The sequence below is a fragment of the Cupressus sempervirens genome, chromosome 5, assembly GCF_028749045.1.
Source record: "Cupressus sempervirens isolate cs-2001-9-10 chromosome 5, ASM2874904v1, whole genome shotgun sequence".
Taxonomy (NCBI): domain Eukaryota; kingdom Viridiplantae; phylum Streptophyta; class Pinopsida; order Cupressales; family Cupressaceae; genus Cupressus; species Cupressus sempervirens.
Window position 1 is genome coordinate 670,418,109 of NC_143122.1, and position 21,266 is coordinate 670,439,374.

Below are 21,266 nucleotides of genomic sequence, written 5' to 3' on the forward strand. Positions count from 1 at the left end.
ATGTATGTATGAATATATACAAAGAGATATTTGTTAAGGTGTAAAATGACATACCTCAAGATCCTCTACAAAAATAATGTAGACTAGGAAAAATGGGCAGAGTTCACAAGAAATTTTACAAAAACATATCATAGTAGATATCTTTAGAAAGAAACAAGCCATAACCTAGTTAAATGGGTCTAGTTGTTTATTACCTGGGTTGATTACAAATTCCTATAGAACTGTCATTAGATTAGGTACAATAAAACTAACAAGATGCAAAGATCACAAGGGCATGGCAGTGAAATCCTGGATCTCCATTGATATATACATACATACATATACATATACATATATACATACATATACATATATACATACATACATACATATGTATACATATACATGTATGTATGTATGTATGTATGTATATAGAGAGATCTTTTTAAGGTGCTAATTACATCTTAGCACAAAGAAAAAATCGATCCACCTACATACATATTCCAAAATCCAAATAATAAAATAATAAAACTCACTCAACCCATGCTAAGTGACTTATATATAATGTATGTATATAGGCGAAATATAATGCCCATTAATAATGACATTAACTCTTCCCATTTCTCCTAGTTTGTATACATACATACATACATACATACATACATACATACATTTGCATCCTTTGCATGGTTTAGAGGTAATGTCATTGTAGAAGAAGCATCTACAAGTGAATGAGCCTCATCATTATGGCATTTACATAGAAGCAAAACTTGCTTCTTCAGCTCCTTATACTCAACTCTTCACTGAAGTTATTCTTCCAACAGTGACAATAGCTGCTACAAATTCCTAAGAGCCAAAGGACCCTAAACCTATGCTACATTTTTTGGAGACATGGGAGAAGTTACTACTAGCTTGAGTACTTCATAACATTCTTGATCATATAATATGCCCAAATTAATAGTAGCAGTAGATACTTGGGATCCTCGTAGGGAGAGTGTGCCAATACATGCATGGTTACATCCTTGGCTTCCAATTTTGGGCCAATGTATGGAGCCTTTATATCCAACCATTCGTTATATGGCAGGGTACTCTGATATTGGAGTCACTTGCAAGTGTCTTTGAGAAATTACAGTCCAAATATTGGGAGGACTACAAGTTGTGCAATTTTTCATGTATTGCATCTACATTTAGAGGACTAAAAAATTGTTTATCATATTTATCTCATTGTTGGACACAAAGTGTGCTTGAAATAATGAAGTTTAATCATCTACCATTAGTGGAAAAATATAATAAATATGCCATAATTGATTTCTCAGTTGTTATAAATATTCAAAGAAAAATACCATCTTACAGAAAAGATTAGATTTTCACATTCACAGTGATCTAATGACCAAGTTATTCACCTAATTTGATGGTAGTTCTATAAAGAATTTGTAAACATCAACTAGAAAAATTTAATTAGGTTATGGCTTGGGCATCTGTTATTCCCATTTATCATTTGATTTCAATGTTGGAGGAAGAGCTTTTTCCAAAGTGGCAACAAGTTTTGTATCATTAGCTTTGTTCAAATTGTTATTTTAATCAAGTAACACGGTGGATTTTAGGGTGAAAAGGACTATTTTGACCTAAGCTTCTTTCTAATAAGAGTATAAGAAGTCAACTAAATGTATCCCTTGAAATGATGAATCAAGATGTAGAGGGTATGACTATGAAACAACCTAGGGCTAGTAAGAATATAAGCTATCTTAGGGTGATAGAGTAGTGCCAATTTGAGATACTTCAGCAACAACAAGTAGCAGTAACAAATGCTTCATAGCAAACCTCAACTTCAATGGGCAGTGGGATTCAACTAAATAAATGTAGGGGTGTACCACAGTTGAGTTTGAAGGAAGTGATTGAAATATATGCACATGAACATAAAATCCAATTTTTCCCTAAAGTGAGATGCACCCATGATTTTCTTTAGGTTTATTGCTTTGGAACTATCAATATCTATCTAGATTGTGTAGAACAACAAGTGCTTGCATAATTTTGAGATATATGGGTGATTTCATCAATGGAGAAGCTAGTATATATGAACCATAATCAAAATGGAGGAAATCATTGATAAACCAAACATATAATGAAGATATAACTTGAAAACTTGAATGCTAAAATGCTGAAATGAAATATATCAAGGATCAAACACCTATGCCAAAGTTACAAAATAATGTGAAGTTGATTTGAGATATGGTCGAAATAGCTATTTATAAGTTTGATCAAAAATTATTGCATGAGAGAAAGTCTATTGCAATATATCTATGAAAATGTTGTGCAATTTGTGACAATTTGTTGCAATATATCAAAATATTAGGATGACTACAAGTTGTGCAATTTCTCATGTATTGCATTTGCAATTTCTTATCAAGCTTTTATTTTTTCCTCACATGTTATATTTTAAAAACAAACATATAAAGGAAAAAAATATTATCTAACCAAAGTAATACTAAAAGTTATATTGAATTTAGACTATAAAGAATTATGTAAAAAATATAAAAATTGTGTATGTACAGTTAATCTAAACTTGTCATAATCATTGTGTATAAAAGTGTAATTGAATCTCTAAAACATTATGTTATTATATAAGTTAATAATTAAAAAAATCCTCTAGTTTTTGGCAATAGAATCAAAATGACATGACCAATCACCATTGGCTATATTGTTGCACCTCTTCGGTCAAGGAAGACAAATATTTAATACTATGATTACTCAACTGCATGAATAGTGTGATCAGCATTAAATATATTGTGCCCATGTAAATGTCAACTATGATTGGAGATTTTAATTTTGAAAGATGCATGGGGAAAGGTGGGTATGTGAATGTATATAGGACATGTGATTTGAAAAGTGATAAAATCTATTCAATAAAGTGCTTGGAGAAAAAGAAAAGAGGAATACCCAAGCGTATAGATAAGAAGTCATAGCCATACAATGTCCAAAGCATCCAAACATAGTGCATTTGCATGACATAATATCCATTGAAAAATATGTTTATCTCCATGACACAATCCCATTTGAGTGTTTATGTTATCAATTACAATCATACATTATTGTTAGAACGTAAATCAATTTCTATATTGGGAAAACTAGAATAATTAGTTTACGATAGATTTTAGTCATTGAATTTTTTATATAAGTAGAAAATCATATAAAATATAGGTTTTATTTTTCAAAATTTGAATATTACCTCCTTAAACATGAATGTGGAAGGCTCGAAGAAAATCAAGCATGATTATGTTTCCAATCGTTGATCTGTGCATTGCAATACTGTGATAAGAACGAAGTGTTTCATGGAGACTTGACAATAGACAATCTGCTAATAGACAGTGATGGCAATCTAAAGATCTCTAAATTTTTCTATACATTTCTCCATAGATGTTCTACCATAGAGGTTATAATAGTGCAAAGATATATATTTGGGCATGTGGTGTTCTTCTCTACATACATACATACATAAACATAAATAATAGTAATATATGTATTGCATCTACATTTGCTTTGTCATTTCCTGTAAGAGTGTTTCAAGGTTGGGAACCACTTCAACATCCTTTGCATGGATTAGAGGTAATGTCATTGTGGTAGAGGCTTCTACAAGGGAATGAGCCTTGTGAGTTAATATATAATGTCTTAAAATACTTAAGTGCTACCTAACTATGTCCAAGGTGTCTACACACTAGAGGCATGCATGACCTACTAGGCTACCTACATAACTATATCCATGGGATGAAGACCCTTGAACTACTCAGCCTAATGAATATGTAGTTCTCATTTCTCATTGTTCTGATGTAGATGTATTCCTAAAACCACTAGTGAGATTTACTCACCTAATAGAACTCTTTGCCATCATACACCCACTCAAGTGAATAAGGTAGTTTTCTATAATTACAATATTATAATACCTTGGTGTAACCTTTGTGTTGTAGTAAATAGTTAATTTAAGGTTAACCTATATACATCCTAACTCACTCCTTATATGGTTATGTTTAAAAGCTAGTTTTGAAGCACATATTCCTTTTATTAAATGTAAGGTTGATTACCTCAACATCCATACATGTATAAGAATGTAAGTTACCTAGAATTTCATGAGATCAATGTTTAAAGTACCTGGAATATCCTTATCACATCCTTCTACTCTTAGGGGAAGTCCATCTTCATTGGTCATGATCAATTCATCACACGAGTACATCCAAGAATGTCCTCATCACCTCTACATAAAATGAATCTAATATTACAAAATCTCCCCTAATAAAGATTAATTCAAGTGAAATAAACACATGAATAATGAGAGAGAAAAAGAGGAACCTACTTACCAATAGGCATTGCCATTTCATCTATGGCCATGCTACTTGTTGAGTGAGTTTTATTGATTTTCTATCATGCCAAGATCTCTCTGTTTATACACACACACACACACACCCACATGTATGTATATATACATACATATATAGAGATCACAAGGGCATGCCAATGAGATGCAAAGATCATAAGGGCACGACAACAAAATGCAACAATCACAAGAGTATGACAATAGAATCCTAGATCTCCACTGATCTCCACAATCCACAAGATCTCTTTCTCTCTATATACATACATACATATATATACACATAAATACATACATACATCTGCATATGCAATTTTATAACCTTGGAAAATTGTATTTGATCCTACTAGTTGGGAACAACTAATTGTTCATTTTATTCTATATAATCTGATGATAGTTCTACAAGAATTTGTAATCAACCTAGCTAATTAGTAACTAGACCAATTTAACTAGGTTATTGCTTGTTTCTTTCTAAAAATATCTACTATGATATGTTTTTGTAATTTATTTCTTGCAAACTCTACCCATTTTTCCTGGTCTGCATTATTTTTGAGCAAGATCTTGAGGATATTCACTTAGCATGGGTTGAGTGAGTTTTATTGTTGAATTATTTGAATTCTAGAATATGTATGTGGTTGGATCAATTTTTCAATTGTGCTTATATGTAATAAGAAACTTAAAAAAGTCTCTCTCTATATATATAAAGTGTAAATTTTCTTACCAGATTTCAAATTTAAGGTTGACCGATGAATAACTTTTCTTGTAGGTATGAACACTGACGTCAAAAAAAAGATTTTATCTAGAATCTTTATATTTTAGTATAGAAATAATAGAGATAATAAAATGTTCTTGAAATTCAAATTTAAGTCGATCCTTTGATGTGATTGCATTAATTGATTTTGATGCCTTGTTATTCTAGGTAGATCAAGTATACATATCACACAAAAGGGTGTGATGGTCAATGGGCATGTCTCTGAATGAAAACATGAACATTCAAAATTACACTTGTTTGGTGATGGTTTATCAAACCCAATTTTTATAGACATATTACAAGTATTAATCATGTATTACCAATCATTATTAATTATAACCAAGTATAATATAGATTGATAGTGATCTTAAATCAAAGGAATCAAAATAAGTTTTGATCATGCCTTAAATGAGATCTTAGACAAGGGTAAGTGCACCAAGTTTTGGTGCCAAAAACATGACACACAAAATGAATTTTTTAAATTCTAAAAGCACGTACACACTTTGGCTTGGGCTCCAGAAGTCTTAGGCTTGTGGAGTCCAAGCTAAAGTGTGTGTGCACTGTAGTGCATATGTGCTTTTTAAAAGAACAATTTTTAGTATGTAGGATGCAAAACTGTAGCCCATTTAATTTGTTTTTGTTGTTGCATTCTTTCTCCTCAACAATGCACATGCAAGTTGTAAAACATGAAAAAATTTCTCACCTACCTCCCCAAAATGCCTCCTCATCTCTAGAGATCGAGATTGGGATCACGTAGTATGTTTTCTACTCTTTTTTTTGATTTTCTTTATATGTTTTTGCATTGTTTCATAAGTTCTTACATTGTTTTGTAGGCTTTTTTCAGTTTTGCATTAAATTTATTTATTTATTTAGAATGCAATTGGTTTCTTATTTGGAAATGTGAATAATCAACCACCAAATCCCCAACATAGTCAACAAAATCAAAATGAAAACCCTCCACAAGATCCAAATCAAAACCCTCCACAAGATGAAAATTAAAACCCTCCACAAGAAGAGAAAGAAATTCCACAATCTCCACTGATTGAAAAACCTCCTCCTAGCACCCAAGACAACATAATAAATGAAATAGAAAGAGGGAAAAATGAATTAGATGCAATCATTGGTAGGTTGAAAGCTTGTAGAAAAACCAATCCTATGAGAGGAAAATTTGCATCCTCAGGCCGGGTGAACCCACAATACTGGGTACCACTTTTGGGGGACAAAGGAAATTGTAAAATGATGAAAAATTTGCATATTGAATTTTACGTATGTTCGCGCGAACACGCTAACTATGTTTGTGAGAACATAAAATAATTATATTTTCATGCAAACATATTGAGTTTAAATAAGGTATGTTCACACAAACATACCTTATTAATATGTTCCAAAAACATATTTTTAATGATAATTTTGTGATTAAAATTCTACTTTTTCGTTTGATATCTTGATAAATTTAGTTTTTTGTATTTTCGTGCAAAGACAAATTATTTTACATGTTTGCACAAACACATTAACTTAAATTTCTAGCTACCAGAGTATTTTGCTCATATGTTCGTATGAACATATGTTCGCGTGAATATGTCTACTATGTTTGCATGAACATAATGTTCATGCGAACATGTGAAATTCCAAATTTTTGGTGTTGTTTTTTGGAAAAAAAAATGAAATTGACTCTTTTGACCCCTAAAATTGAGATTGAATGATCTCCTACTATAAAATTAAAAATTCTAATTTGTGTTGCTTGAAGCAAGCTTTCCAATGACTATAATTGTAATACATATTATATTCATTAAGACTTTCAAATATGAGTTTAACTCATTATAGGTTCATTACCGATTGAACATCAACTAACTTCGACACTTCAGAAAAATTAGTAAATTAGGTCAATTTTTTTTGAAAAATATCTAAGAAATAGGTTATTGAGATAGCTTTCTATTCAAAAAAAAAAATTAGATTTATGATAAACTGAGTTCAAGTTATCTATGTCAAAACAAAAGTATGTTTGAATTACAATTCGTGTCACTTCAAAAATTCATATACTATACAATATTCAACCAAATTGAGTCAAACCAACTGTATCCTCTAGATATTTATGTTACAAATCCAATGCCAAAATGATTACCTCATTATCCTTTCTAGAAAAAAAGTTATGTGTCAAACAGATTGTCAATCTTTAAAAATATTGAATTTTAACATGTACCACTTTTCAGAGGAGAAAAAAAATTGACATAAATAATTATTTTTTAAATTAAAAATTATGGTTACAAAGTAGGAATAAAGTACTACAAATCACTACTTTGTGCAATCTTGAAATTATTCATAGTTTTAAAGATATAGTCACTTGAACATGAGGTTTGTTTCAAAAATATTGATTTCAGTGTCAGAATTGGTCAAAAAGTGGAACCCGTTATTGTGGGATCACTCTCATCTTTAGTCCACTATGACCCATGTAGCTTTTGTTAGTGGTCAGTTAGATATTTGGCATGTTAAGAGGGAAGAACAAAGAAGATATTATGCAAACAAATTATCCTATAAAGATGTAAGAAAAAAAAAGAAAAAGAAAAAGGTAGCATTTGTGCATTGTTTAAAAATCCTAGAGAACAATACATTGTTAAACATACAATTAAAAGGTTCCGCATCTATTTGTTCATATATGATGATATTACAAATAAATTTTGGGATAGATGGTGGATGGTCTTTGATGCCCCTATCTGCAATAATCATGAGGTTCCAATATATTTCTTAAAGAAATTGTATTGTGAATTTGTCCTTGGGGAGATAACATAATTATTTTGATATGTTAGAATCTTAGGGTAGAGGTAGGGGTCATCATTTGAGAGGCCGGGGGCACATTGTAACCCTAATATTGTTAGGGAACCTATTGTCAAGCAATGGGGTGAGCATGTGATTATTCCTTTAGTTGTGAAGGGACATGTAGAGACCAGAGTATTCTAGGGACTATTAATCCTTTAACATAGACCCTCATTAATTACACCAATCCATTAGTTGAGGAGGAGCCTTCTTTGAGTTGCAGTCACATGTGCACATCATGTGGATCCTTATGCACATTTCACAATCATGGTGGGGATAGTATGGATGATGGGCTAGTCACTGATGAGTTTCTGAGTGACACATTTGGCATTAACACACAGGTAAATTACAATTATAATAAACTAATTTGATCACATTTCGTATGTACAGTGAATGACTACTTAATTAGCATGTCTTGACATTGTTCAAAATTCAGGGTAAGAGTGTTGATGGCCCTAGTATAGATTCCCTAACCCCATTTTATGTCTCATTGATGATTCAAGACGTATGTATCAATTTAATCATTTAAATTAATGCATATATTTATTAAGTAATGATATGAGGGATTGATAAAAAAAATTATCCATGTGCATCAGTTCTCCACTAGACTATCAACATTCATAAGGGACTTTGAACCTAGCATGATATGAGCTTCATAGAGGTACATTTGTTTTGTATTTCATGTTACATCTAAATTGTATTATATGACATGCATTTGTTGACATCTGAGACTCCTCCTCATTTTTGTGAATCCATTGATCATGGAGTTTCTACCATGATGGCTAGATCAAAGCCATTAACCAAGATATGAAAGAATTTTCTTAGTTTTAGTTGTAGTTTATAATAGTTAGTATTGAAATTTTAAATGTTATTTATAAATTGATTATATTGATTGAATTGTGGTAGGGCCTTATTACACTTGATCATCCATGAGCCTTTGAGGTGGATGTACGGAGTGACTATTTGATGACGGTAAGAAAATAATTAATATTTTGTGTACATATATTTGATTTCAATCTATAATAATTATTGATTCATATCTACTTTTTTTGTATTAGCGCCAGTTAGAGAAGAGCCTAAACAAGAGGACAACAAGCATGTGAGAAAGACCTCATCATCTTCATCATCTCCCTCCATGCAATGACCAAAGACCTCTAGGGATTTTTTCCCTCCCCTCATGGGAAGGAGAAGATATAGGGATAGACACACATGTATAAGCATTATTGGACATATACCATGAATTTTATGTTAGTGGACATATTTGACATAGATTTGATGCATATATGACATTTTATATTTGATGTATGACATATATTTCATGCATGACATTATTGGTTAATATATGATATGTTTGTTCATGCATGACATTATTGGTTAATATATGATATGTTTGTTCATGTGTGACATTATTGGTTATCATATTATATTATATGTTTGTTCATGTATGACATTATTAGTTAGCATAATATATTATATGGTTGTTCATGTATGAGATTATTGGTTATCATAATATATATCTTACTTTTCTTGTTTAATTTATAAGTACATTTTATGCATTTCATTTTAATGTAATTTGCATCCAAAATGATGTAGAGTGTTCACACCAAAAGCTATTGGATTCCCAACAAGAACACTTTTAAGGTAAACAACCTTTCTCACCTTCCTAAGTGTCTACAAAGACTCTTTCCAACTTGTTTACAACACTGAAAAAAATTCTACTTCTTGAAATTCTTTAGAATAACTAAGAGGGGGGGGGTGTGAGGGGGTGAATCAGTTATCCAAGGTCCATATGTATAAATAAAAAATTTCATAGCTTAGTGAACCCCATAAAACATTTATACTTATGCATGCATCCATAATATTATGCAATCACTTAATACTTGTAGGTTATTATCAAATCAATTTGTAGAAATGTAAAGCATGAAACACAATATATTCATCAACACACTTGACACAGTGATTTATGTGGAAACCCAATTTGGAAAAAACCACCAGTAACATGCTAGTCCTTTCACTCTTTTGAAGTGATGCCCTATGAAAGGACAACCTTGTTAAAGGCTCAATCACCCTACTAGGAGTGAGCCTTTTTAGAGGACTTTAGGCTATTCACTTGGAATGCCACTTGGTTAAAGGATTTACAAATGACTATTAGGTCAACCTTAATCCAAAGGATTTACCCTGGACTGATACAATTATTAGAGAGTAATAGTAGAGTTTTGATCTGATACAAATTACAACTTCTCTTACAGATTATAGATCTATGTTCAATCTTCCATTCTCCTTGGCTTTCACACTTTGCAACTCTGGTAGCTTGTCCACCCTTCAAGCATTCATCTCCTTAAGCCTTCTTGCTTAACATGCCATTGTAGACTGTTCTCTTAGGTAAGTCGATGAAGCTAAACCCTTAACTTTTTCTCCTTCTTGGGTTCTCACACATGACAACCTTGCTTCATGACCAAACATTCATATAAATAGGAAATTAGATATTTTTCTACTCATTCTCCATCGCCCAAATTAGGGTTTGGATGGATTAGGTAGGATACAATGTATCTACTCTATATTTTATATGTCTTCTAGAAACTTATGCTAGGATCCATTTGAATTCACCTAAAAATGGTTTACATCAAGTTCTATGCCACTAGCTCATCAACCTTATCTTCCTCCTAGTTCACAAGTTTCAAGAAAAAAAACTTATTAGCTCAGATTCAATGAATCTTTGATCTTTAAAATAATGTAGCAACTTAGCATTATCAACATTCTGATGCTTAGTACACACTATGTTACTTGACATCCTCTAAATTTTACTAGTGCTTGACATCAACTAAACTTTACTCAACATCAACTGTCTTGCTTGACATCCACTAGAATTTGCTTTTACTCAGCTCCAATTTATTTTTTGCTTGGCTTGCACTGACTTTGCTCAGCATCTACTATCCACTTGATCAATCTTGCCAAAAATTTTTTGTGTAACTTGGTCTTCTAAACTTTCTTATTGTAGCTAACCTTTGTAACCTTAAGTAGATTATTAACACATCATGTCATCACTATCTTAACTAATCCTTGTACTTCATTACATGATCATAACTCAACCTTTCCTCTAGGTGCTATTGTTACCTCTTATTGATCAAATCCTCTTCATCAATAAACTAAGTGATAGTACTTGAATCTTATAAGCAATTTTTTTATTAGCAAATAGCAGCTTTGACATCAGTGACAAAACAATGATTGAAACACATGGTCTTTTTCAACAATCTCCCTCTTTGAATAACTCATTCTCAATAATGTCCCTCTTTTAATAATCTCTTGCAACAATGATCTTTCCAATTAGATCTCAACACTATCCAACTTTAAAAAGCTACTTGATCACTTTCCCTATTCAAGACTTGGGAAGTAATAAGGGAAAAATGAGCAAATTTGAGAAATGGATCATAATCAACTTCTTGCTTCAAACTAACACCTTAGACACTTCAAGGAACACCTAATAACTATCTCACAAACTTTAGTCTATCATCTATTCAATCATTCCAAGAGATTTTTCAAAATCTTAAGAGTGCAAACAATCTTCCAACATCTTATGACTGTATTTTCTTTGTAACAACATATAATTTGTTTATTTTCGGCCAACTCTTCACAAAGGGAAGTGATTATGTTTCAAACCCATGAAATGGCTATTAAGACACCCAAGAAGATCCCTAACATCTTCCACTAACTCCATTTAGTAATCAAATATAGCTAAAGTGGTGTTTCATTCTGAAAAAGTATGGGTTTTTTGTTCTAAATAAGGAGTAATGATATTTGACAATAACTCAATGATTCTATAGACAAGTTTAACATCAACAGGGATTCCTTGCCATATAAAAAGAACTTAATAATCACCAAAACCTTATGCCTCCTCTAACTTCATAGAGGGTATTTTCATCATTTGACATCCATTCCAACCAATTACTAGTTTCTTTGATTGATTACAAGGTTAATTTCAACATTTTCCAAAGAATTTCTAAAATTGTCAAAAAGTTGTAAACAACTTTCATTGCAAAATATGATTTTTGCACTAACTCTTCCTAGAATTTAACCAAGTGTTTTTTAGTAACACATAGGGCCTATATAAGGTATAATGACCCTCAAAGTACCTATTGAGTCAACTTATTAACAAAATCAACAAAAAAATAAAAATCCTTAGGACTAAGGCAACTTAGGTTTGTAGGTGACCTCAAGTTCCTTGACCTTACAAACAAGGATTACCTTATTACCATAAAAAAAAACATGTAGAAAATGAGGTGTATGATCACCTCTTTACCTTCTATCAAAAGACTCCATCATTAGATGAGATGACATATCTAGATGCCACCTAGGTGCCCTGCACCACAAGGTTCAACATCACTCAAGATGGGGTCACAAAATTAAAATGGAACCAAATCTCCATAAAGAGAGAGAGAGAGAGGTTATTGTAGGTGTTGGAAACATGATTTTGTAGCACCTAGAATGACATCCATACCTCATATCAGCTCTGAGATATGCCCCATCAAATATCACTACCTTATGGAATTTAGTGACTCTTAGGGTCAATTCATTTTGGCATGCATGAGAAAATGTTCAAGTGTTCAATAGGATGGGAGGTGCATGAGACTATGGTTTACCTAGCCACCCAAAGCTAACAAAATAGACAGTTTGATCCCACGGTGAACGGTGAGAGAGATTTCATAGTTGGCAATTTTGTACTAGCCAACACTACAAGTTTCAACATCACTCGAGATGGGGTTGCAAAATCAATATGGAATCTAATCTCAAAAAAGAGAGAGAGGTTATTGTAGGTCTTAGCAACATGGTCCTATAACACCTAGAATCACATCCATACCTCACACAAGCTCTGCGATATGCCCCATCAAAGATCACTACCCTATGGCATTTAGTGACTCTTAGGCTCAATTCGGTTTGGTGTACCTAAGAACATTTGACCACTCAAAAGGATGGGAGAAAATTGGGACTAGGGTTTACCTAGCCACCTAGAGCTAGTAGAATAGACAATTTGATCCCATATTAAATGGTGAGAGAGACTTGGTAGTTGGAAACTTTGTACTAGTCAACACTACAAGTTTCAACATTACTTGAGATGGGGCCACAAAATCAAAATAGAATCCAATATCCAAAAGGAGAGAGAAGTTATTATAGGTCTTAGCAACATGTTCTTGTAGCACCTAGAATCACATCCATACCTCACATAAGTTTTGAGATATGCCTTGTCAAAGATCACTATCGTATGGCATTTAGTGACTCTTAGGGTCGATGCGGTTCAGTATGCCCGAGAATTTTCAAGTGCTCAATGAGATGGGAGGATTTTGGGGCTAGGGTTTACCTAACCAGCTATAGCTGATAGAATAAATAATTTGATCCCATGATGAATAGTGAGAGAGATTTGATAGTTGGCAACTTTATACTAGCCAACACTACAAGTTTTAGCATCACCTAAGATGGGGACACAAAATCAAAAATTGAATCCAATCTCCATAAAGAGAGAGAGGTTATCATAGGTCTTATCAACATAGTCTTGTAGCACCTAGAATTACATCCATACCTCACACGAGCTCTAAGATATGCCCCATCAAGGATTGCTGCCCTATGGCATTTGGTGACTCTTAGGGTCAATTCAATTTAGTGTGCCTGAGAATATTTGAGCACTTAATAGGATGGGAGGGTATTGGGACTAGGGTTTATCTAGCCACTTGGACCTAATAGAATAGACAATTTGATCCCATGATGAATAGTGAGAGAGATTCGGCAGTTGAGAACTTTGTACTAACCAACACTACAAGTTTTAGCATCACCCAAGATGGGGTCACAAAATCAAAAGAGAATCCAATCTCCAAAAAGTGAGAGAGGTTATTTTAGGTCTCGGCAACATAGTCCTATAGCACCAAAAATTCCATCCATATGTTGCATGAGCTCCAAGATATGCCCCATCAAAGATCGCTACCCTATGGCATTTAATGACTCTTGGGGTTGATTTGGTTCGGTGTGCCTGAGAACATTTTAGCACTCAATGGGATGGGATGGGCTTGTGAGTAAGGTTTACCCAGCCACTTGGAGCTAACATAATAGATAGTTCAATCCCATGATGAATGGTGAGAGAAATTAAGTAGTTGGCAACTTTGTACTAGCCAACACTACAAGTTTCAGCATCACTCAAGATGGGGCCACAAAATCAAAATGGAACCTAATCTCTAAAATGAAAGAGAGGTTATTGTAGGTCTTAGAAACATGGTCCTGTAGCATATAGAATCACATCCATACCTCACACGAGGTTTGAGATATGTCCCATCAAAGATCGCTGCTCTATGGCATTTAATGACTTTTAGGGTCGATTCAGCTTGGCATGCTTGAGAATGATTGAGCACTCAATAGGATGAAAGAAGATTGGGACTAGGGTTTACTTAGCCACATAGAGCTAATGAAATACACATTTTGATCCCAAGATGAATGGTGTGGCAACTTTCTACTAGCCAACACTACAAGTTTTAGCATCACCTGAGATGGGGTCGCAAAATCAAAATGGAATCTAATCTCCAAAAATAAAGAGAAGCTGTTGTAGGTCTTGGAAATATGGTCCTATAGCATCTATAATTGCATCCATGCCTCACACAAGCTCCAAGATATGCTCCATCGAAGATCTTTGCCCTATGGCATTTAGTGACTCTTAGGGTCAATTCAGTTCGACATGCCCGATAATGTTTGAGTTCTCAATAGGATAGGACAAGCTTGGGACTAGTATTTACCTGGCCCCCTGGAGCTAAAAAAATAGATAGTTTGATCCCATGACAAATGATGTGAGAAATATGAGCAAGATATGCATTCCTAGGCCACTTTGTGCAAGATATGAGCAAAAGTTGCTAATTAGGCAAAATTGGGTCTTTTTGAGTTTTTGGTCAAGATAGCATAGGATTAGGTGGTTTTAATTGTTTTTTAATAGTTCAGAACCTTTTCCAAGTCCTAAAAGTGAAATCTAGTGAACATTGCAAAAGTTGCACTTTTTGTGCAAAATTTCAAAAGTTGTAAAAGTTGCTTAAAAATGCAAATTTGACTGGAAACCTTCTAATCTTCGAAAATAGGCTTCCCATGCCCATATACCTAAGCATGGATGGTTACAACTTCTAAAACTTCTTTTTGCAACTTTTTGCAAAAATTGCAAAAGTTGCTCAAGCAACTTTTTGAGCAACATTGCAACTTTTAAGCATTTTTTGCTCTTTACATGCATTTAGGTCAAATGGGTCCATTTAGGACTATTCTAGGACCCTAGTTAAAACTCCTAGGACCTATTAGGTAACCAAATACCTTAGTTTCCCATGACTATTCAAAGGCAATGAAGAAGCAATTAGCTACCAGCTACAAATATTTCAAAGACATTGAAAACAATATATATTATTCTTTAAAGAAAAATGAGTTACTGATTCTAAAAATAAGATTGAAATGATTCCCATTAGTGGCATGGACAAGAACTAATTTTACAATATAATGACTAATATTTGGCCTAGCTCTCCATGCCTTCTTATTCCTACAGAGGAAAGCTTAATATACAGAGGAATTATAGCTACATCTATTAAATATACTGAGGAAGATATAGAAAACCTACTTAATAGAGAGATTAATCTAAGAGAAAAGACCATTTTTGAAGAAAATGGCTATCTTGGTACCATCTGGGGTATGACAATTACTTAGGAAAAAGAGAAAAAACCTAAAGCTATTGGGAAAGAGTGCACATGTACACAGACACAAAATTTTGAGATAGAGAAGTAACAAGTGCTATAGAATTATCCATGGAGAAATGTGAAGTGAAGCCTCAAATTGGCTCATTAGTAGGCAAAGAATCTAGTCAGGCACTTCATTCCAACACCACAAATGTTTCAATTAGAAATGCCCATTCATCAATGGGCTTGCATTTATAGGACCTGGGAAGCCGGGATACTCAATCTTGGCATGATCCCTCAAAGTTCTCATCAAATTATATTAATGATCTTAGCAGAACAACAAAAAGCTCATTGCCACCTTTAAATCGAGACTTGAGTTTAAATGGAGATTTTCAGTTCCCAAACATGTCCTACTCAAGTAGATGAACAAGATGTTGCTTGAGTAAAGGGGATACTAGTTTATTAAGGTATCTTTATGATCCCACTTGCATTCAGTTACTATTTTTTGAGCAACTAGCCAGCTACTTCAATGTGAGATTTCTATAATATATAATGTCCTCATACAAGTACATGCCATTTTTTTAAAACATTTTCTATTGTAAAGGACTAGTAAGAAATATCTATAATGTCCATTTTTGGGACTAAAGAATATAACTATTAAAATCACAAAGCTTCCATGTTGTTGTAGTGCAGATTATGTGCAATATCATTTTTCTAATTTTGATTTGGTCAATAATATTGTATATATATATGTAAGAATAATCTGGTTCATATATACCTGGTTCTTAATTGTTTGACTATTATGAATGACTTATTGGCTCCTCTGGTTTGGAAAAATCTTTGTTGTATACAATACTCAATATTGGTATTGCTTTACATTTTTTATTGGTTAATCTTTATATTTTATTGCATGCACTTGCTTTAGATTCTCATAATGATTGTTTATTACTTATTAGAGAGTTGTGTCTCTTCGATGTCTCATCAAGAGTAGTGTCTCTTCCATGCATCCCCTTCTCTCTCTCTCTCTCTCTCTCTCTCTCTCTCTCTCTCTCTCTCTCTCTCTCTCTCTCTCTCTCTCTCTCTCTCTCTCTCTATTCAATCTAATGAACCAACTTGATCTGCTCTACATTTTAATGTCTCAAGTATTGCCTCATAGTTTGACTCGCGAACCTTCCAAATAGTCTGATTATGTGGTTTTCGACAATATTTTATCAAGTGGAAATTCAATGTGACAACAAGGTTTGAATGATGAAGAATCTTCCTTTTTATTTTCCAATCCTCGAATAATCACAAGTTAGGGTTCTTCATAGAATATTATTAATGTCATGTGCTGGTTACAACCACCACATCGATATGGTACTCTAAAACTTCACCATCTATAACTGAGTGATCCAAATTTTGTTTGGCCTAGACACAATGAGACAAATAATAATTTGTCCCTTCTTCATTGTCTTTAGATGCAATAATAGCAAAAACATGGCCTGTAGTGCTAAATGTAAAAAATGTGGTCATTAATGCAGAAAATACTTAGGTAAAAGTTATAAAGTTATATATTGAAATTACAAAGATATATATATATATATATATATATATATATATATATATATATATATATATATATATATATATATATATATATATATAAGCAAGTTGCACTAGACTAGACAAATGGTCAAAGTCAATGGATGAATCCATCTCTACCATTTATGGTGCTTTTGGGGGATGATAGATGTCAATTAGGTCCAAAACTTATATATCCCATTTTTCCACCCATTTAGTTGATTCACACTCATCCCTATTTTCCTCTACACATGATGGACAATAGCATGCCATTTTTCCTGTGTGGATACTCCATGAACTTGCATCAGACCTTCTAAATGAGTGCAACTCACTTGATCATGTTAGTGTGCAATAATCATTATATAGTGTAATGTTAGTATTATCTATCAACCAAAAAAATCTATGAACCATACACTCACCTTCCTTACCTGGACCCTTTGTAGTGTTACAATATTGGATGATGAATTTTGCATCTATCAATAGTGCTCCATCTTTTACTTTAGTTCTTCATGAGCTAAGGTTGTTTTGATGCATGCACCACACCATCGTGCTCTCCCTTTCCATGAATAGCCTCTCTAAAATTCCACATGTATTGAGTTCTAGAAAACCTATGCATCTTGCTCAACCAATAGAAAAACTATGCATTCTTGAATTAAAATGTGCAATTTTTTGAGCAAATAATGTGCTAATGATATGGTATGCCCCTGCTAGCCAAATCTCAATAAAATAGTTGAAAACAACCATGTACAAACTTTGTAGAATGTGATCAATCAACACTGATGTAAAAATGGTACTCCCTCAAAATCTTCCTATCATCATCTATACTTGTAGGTGAATGCATGAATGTTATGTGAATAAATATGAAAAACTTTTGAAAAGTATAATAAATTTCTTACACCTCATTTTGAGGTTGTAATGTGTAGTTCTCTATGATTTCTACAACTAAAACAATGGTATCTAGTGGAAACATATCCTTACAGAACTTTAATTGCAAATCAAGCCATCGAGCTCTATGTGTATACCTTGCATACTTGTAAATAACCTTTTCATGAAAAATATTTATGAAATCATACACTATAATCTTTTCAATTACTAAGTCACATCTTTTACCATGTTTCCCATCTTTTAGTGCATATTTTGATGTGTTATATTTTCTATAATCTACTATTACATTTCCAATTTCATGTGTAATAACCATTTGTTCACAAGTTGATAAAAATTACCAAGAAACACAAAATAAGCATGTACCATCCAAGCATGATGTCTTGTAAAATTTTTGGCCCTCCTCTATTTCACATAAAATGTTGAGTATGATTTCCCTTGGAGATCTAGGTGGCTCATTCATGTCTCATTCTTGCAAAACAAACTTAGAATGCAAAAACACACATCTATGCCTAAAAACATCAAAATGGTTAGAAAATTCAATGTATCCTACAATAAATTTTTTTTCATGTGTGATTTATCTTCACATAAAAATATTTACCCATCTCAAAAATTCTTTGACTTATTCGAATTTGAGGATACATAGCAATAAATTTTACAAAACGTTGTGTCTAAGTTGAGTCCAAAAAATGTTTTGCATCTAGGTCATGATTTTGGCTTCCAATCCTCCTTCTTACAACATCTCTCTTCTCTCCCATCCCCTACTCTCTCTCTCTCTCTCTCTCTCTCTCTCTCACTCACACACACACACACACACACACACAGAGCCATTCTCTCTCTCTCTCTCTCTCTCTCTCTCTCTCTCTCGCATGCGCGCACACACCCACACACACACACACACACATCCCCTACTCTCTCACACACATACAGAGCCATCCCCTTCTCTCTCTCTCTCCCATCCCCTGCTCTCTCTCCCACCCCCTTCTCTCTCTCACTCACACACACACACACACACACACACACACTCCCATCCCCCCCCCCCTCTCTCTCTCTCTCTCTCTCTCTCTCTCTCTTATCCCACCTTGTATGTCTCTCTATTCCTCTCTCCGTATCTCGCCTTCTTTGATCCCCCTAATCTCTCTCTCTCTCTCTCTCTCTCTCTCCATATCCCACCTCCTACTCTCTCCCCATCCTCTACTCTCTCTCATTCTCTACTCTCTCTCCTTACCTCTCTATTAAAATTTAGGGTTTAAGAATGTGTGCACACTAAAGCGCATACATGTTATGCAAGCCTAAATATAAAAATGTTGTAAAATAGTACACACATTCTATTTAAAGCTTTGGATTCTACCAAGCCTAATGCTTAGTTTCTCCTTGGGGACCCAACCCAAAGTTTTGGAGTCTCTAAACTAGTTTGAGACATAATTTTCTACAAACATACATAAATGATTGATTTTTCTTCTGTGCTCTCCTTCAAGTTTCCCCATGGTTGAGTATCAATAAAATTAGGTTACATGACATTGTAGATCTCTCTGTTAGCTATATAACCATATAATTTATTTTTTATTCAAACAATTTCAAGCCTTTCAACTATAATTTCTTTTGAATGCATATCCATTTTTTGTCAAAAACCAATGTGTACTAATTGGGCTATAGATTTTAGCTCATTCATCAAATTTCACAACTTAGGTTTTTAAAAACTAGACTCAATTCTACACACTTTGAAGAAAAAAGTTTTGATTTAAGATTACTTTTCAATCATTTCTAGGGAGAGCACAGAGATATTTCACATTTTTTCTATGTGCCCAATTAAAAAAATCATTAAAAAATATAGATAATAAAATTACCCAAAAACTATGGGATAAACTACAGAGTGTTAGGTAACTTTTGACTAGAGCGATTAAATAATTTCAAAAAAAAAGTTAAAATTTTAGGAGGGCCAGACTTTGCATTGCATTATGTTTTTTCTGAATAAACGGTACCACTTTCTATGGCACCCTTTTTTGAAGACCTAAAACTAAACCATTTTGAAAAAAATAGTAGTTTAGAAACTAGATTCAAAGGACTACCACTTTTGTTTTTGTCATATCTTAAAAATTTGAGCTTAACTATCTTCAAGTTCTTGTCAAAGTTCAAAAATTTTTGATTCTAGGAAAAATGTGGCCACTTATACCCCATATATATATATATATATATATATATATATATATATATATATATATATATATATATATATATATATATATATATATATATATATATATATATATATATATATATATATATATATATATATATATATATGATCATCAGTTTCAACTATGCAATTTAACATGTATTACATCTACATATTGCTTATAAGAGTGTTTCAAGGTTGGGAACCACTTCAATATCCTTTGCATGGCTTAGAGGTAATGTCATTATGGCAGAGAGAATAACTTCAGTGAAGGGTTGAGTGTAGGGAGTTACTACCTTGAACCTATGCTACAAATTTATGGGAGGCAAGGGACCCTAAAACTATGGTAAGATTTTTGGAGACATGGGAGAAGTTACTAGTGGCTTCAATACCTCATAACATTCTAGATCATATAGTGATGCCCAAATTAGCTTCAATACATGCATGGTTACATCCTTCACTTCCATTGTTGGGCTAGCCTATGGAAACTTTATACTCAACCATTCATTATAAATTTGGGAATGTGCTTCATGCCTAGCATGCAAATGATGCATCTACATATGCAATTTTATCACCTTCAAAAGCTATACTTGATACTACTAGCTAGGAATAGTTGACTGTTCATTTTATTGTACCTAACTAATGATAGTTCTACAGGAATTTGTAATCAACATATCTAATCAGCAATTAGAACCAATTTAACTAGGTTATGGCTTGAGCATGTGTTATTCCCATTTATCATATGGTTGCAATGTTGGAGGCAACTTTTTTTTCAAAGTGGCAGCAGGTTTTGTATCATTGGCTTTGTTCAAGTCCTACTTTTAATAAAGTAACATAGTGGTATTTATAGTGGAAAGGACTACATAATGAAGAGGAAACATAAAAACTTGAATGTTGAAATGCTGAAATGAAAGCTATCAAGTATCAAACACCTATGCTAGAGTTACAACACAAAGTGAAGTTGATTTTAGATTTTTTTTTTTAAATGACATAAATCGTTCCCCATTTCTTTTGATTGTGGAGAGTTGCACACAAAAGAGGGTGGAGAGCTTTGAACGATGGTGG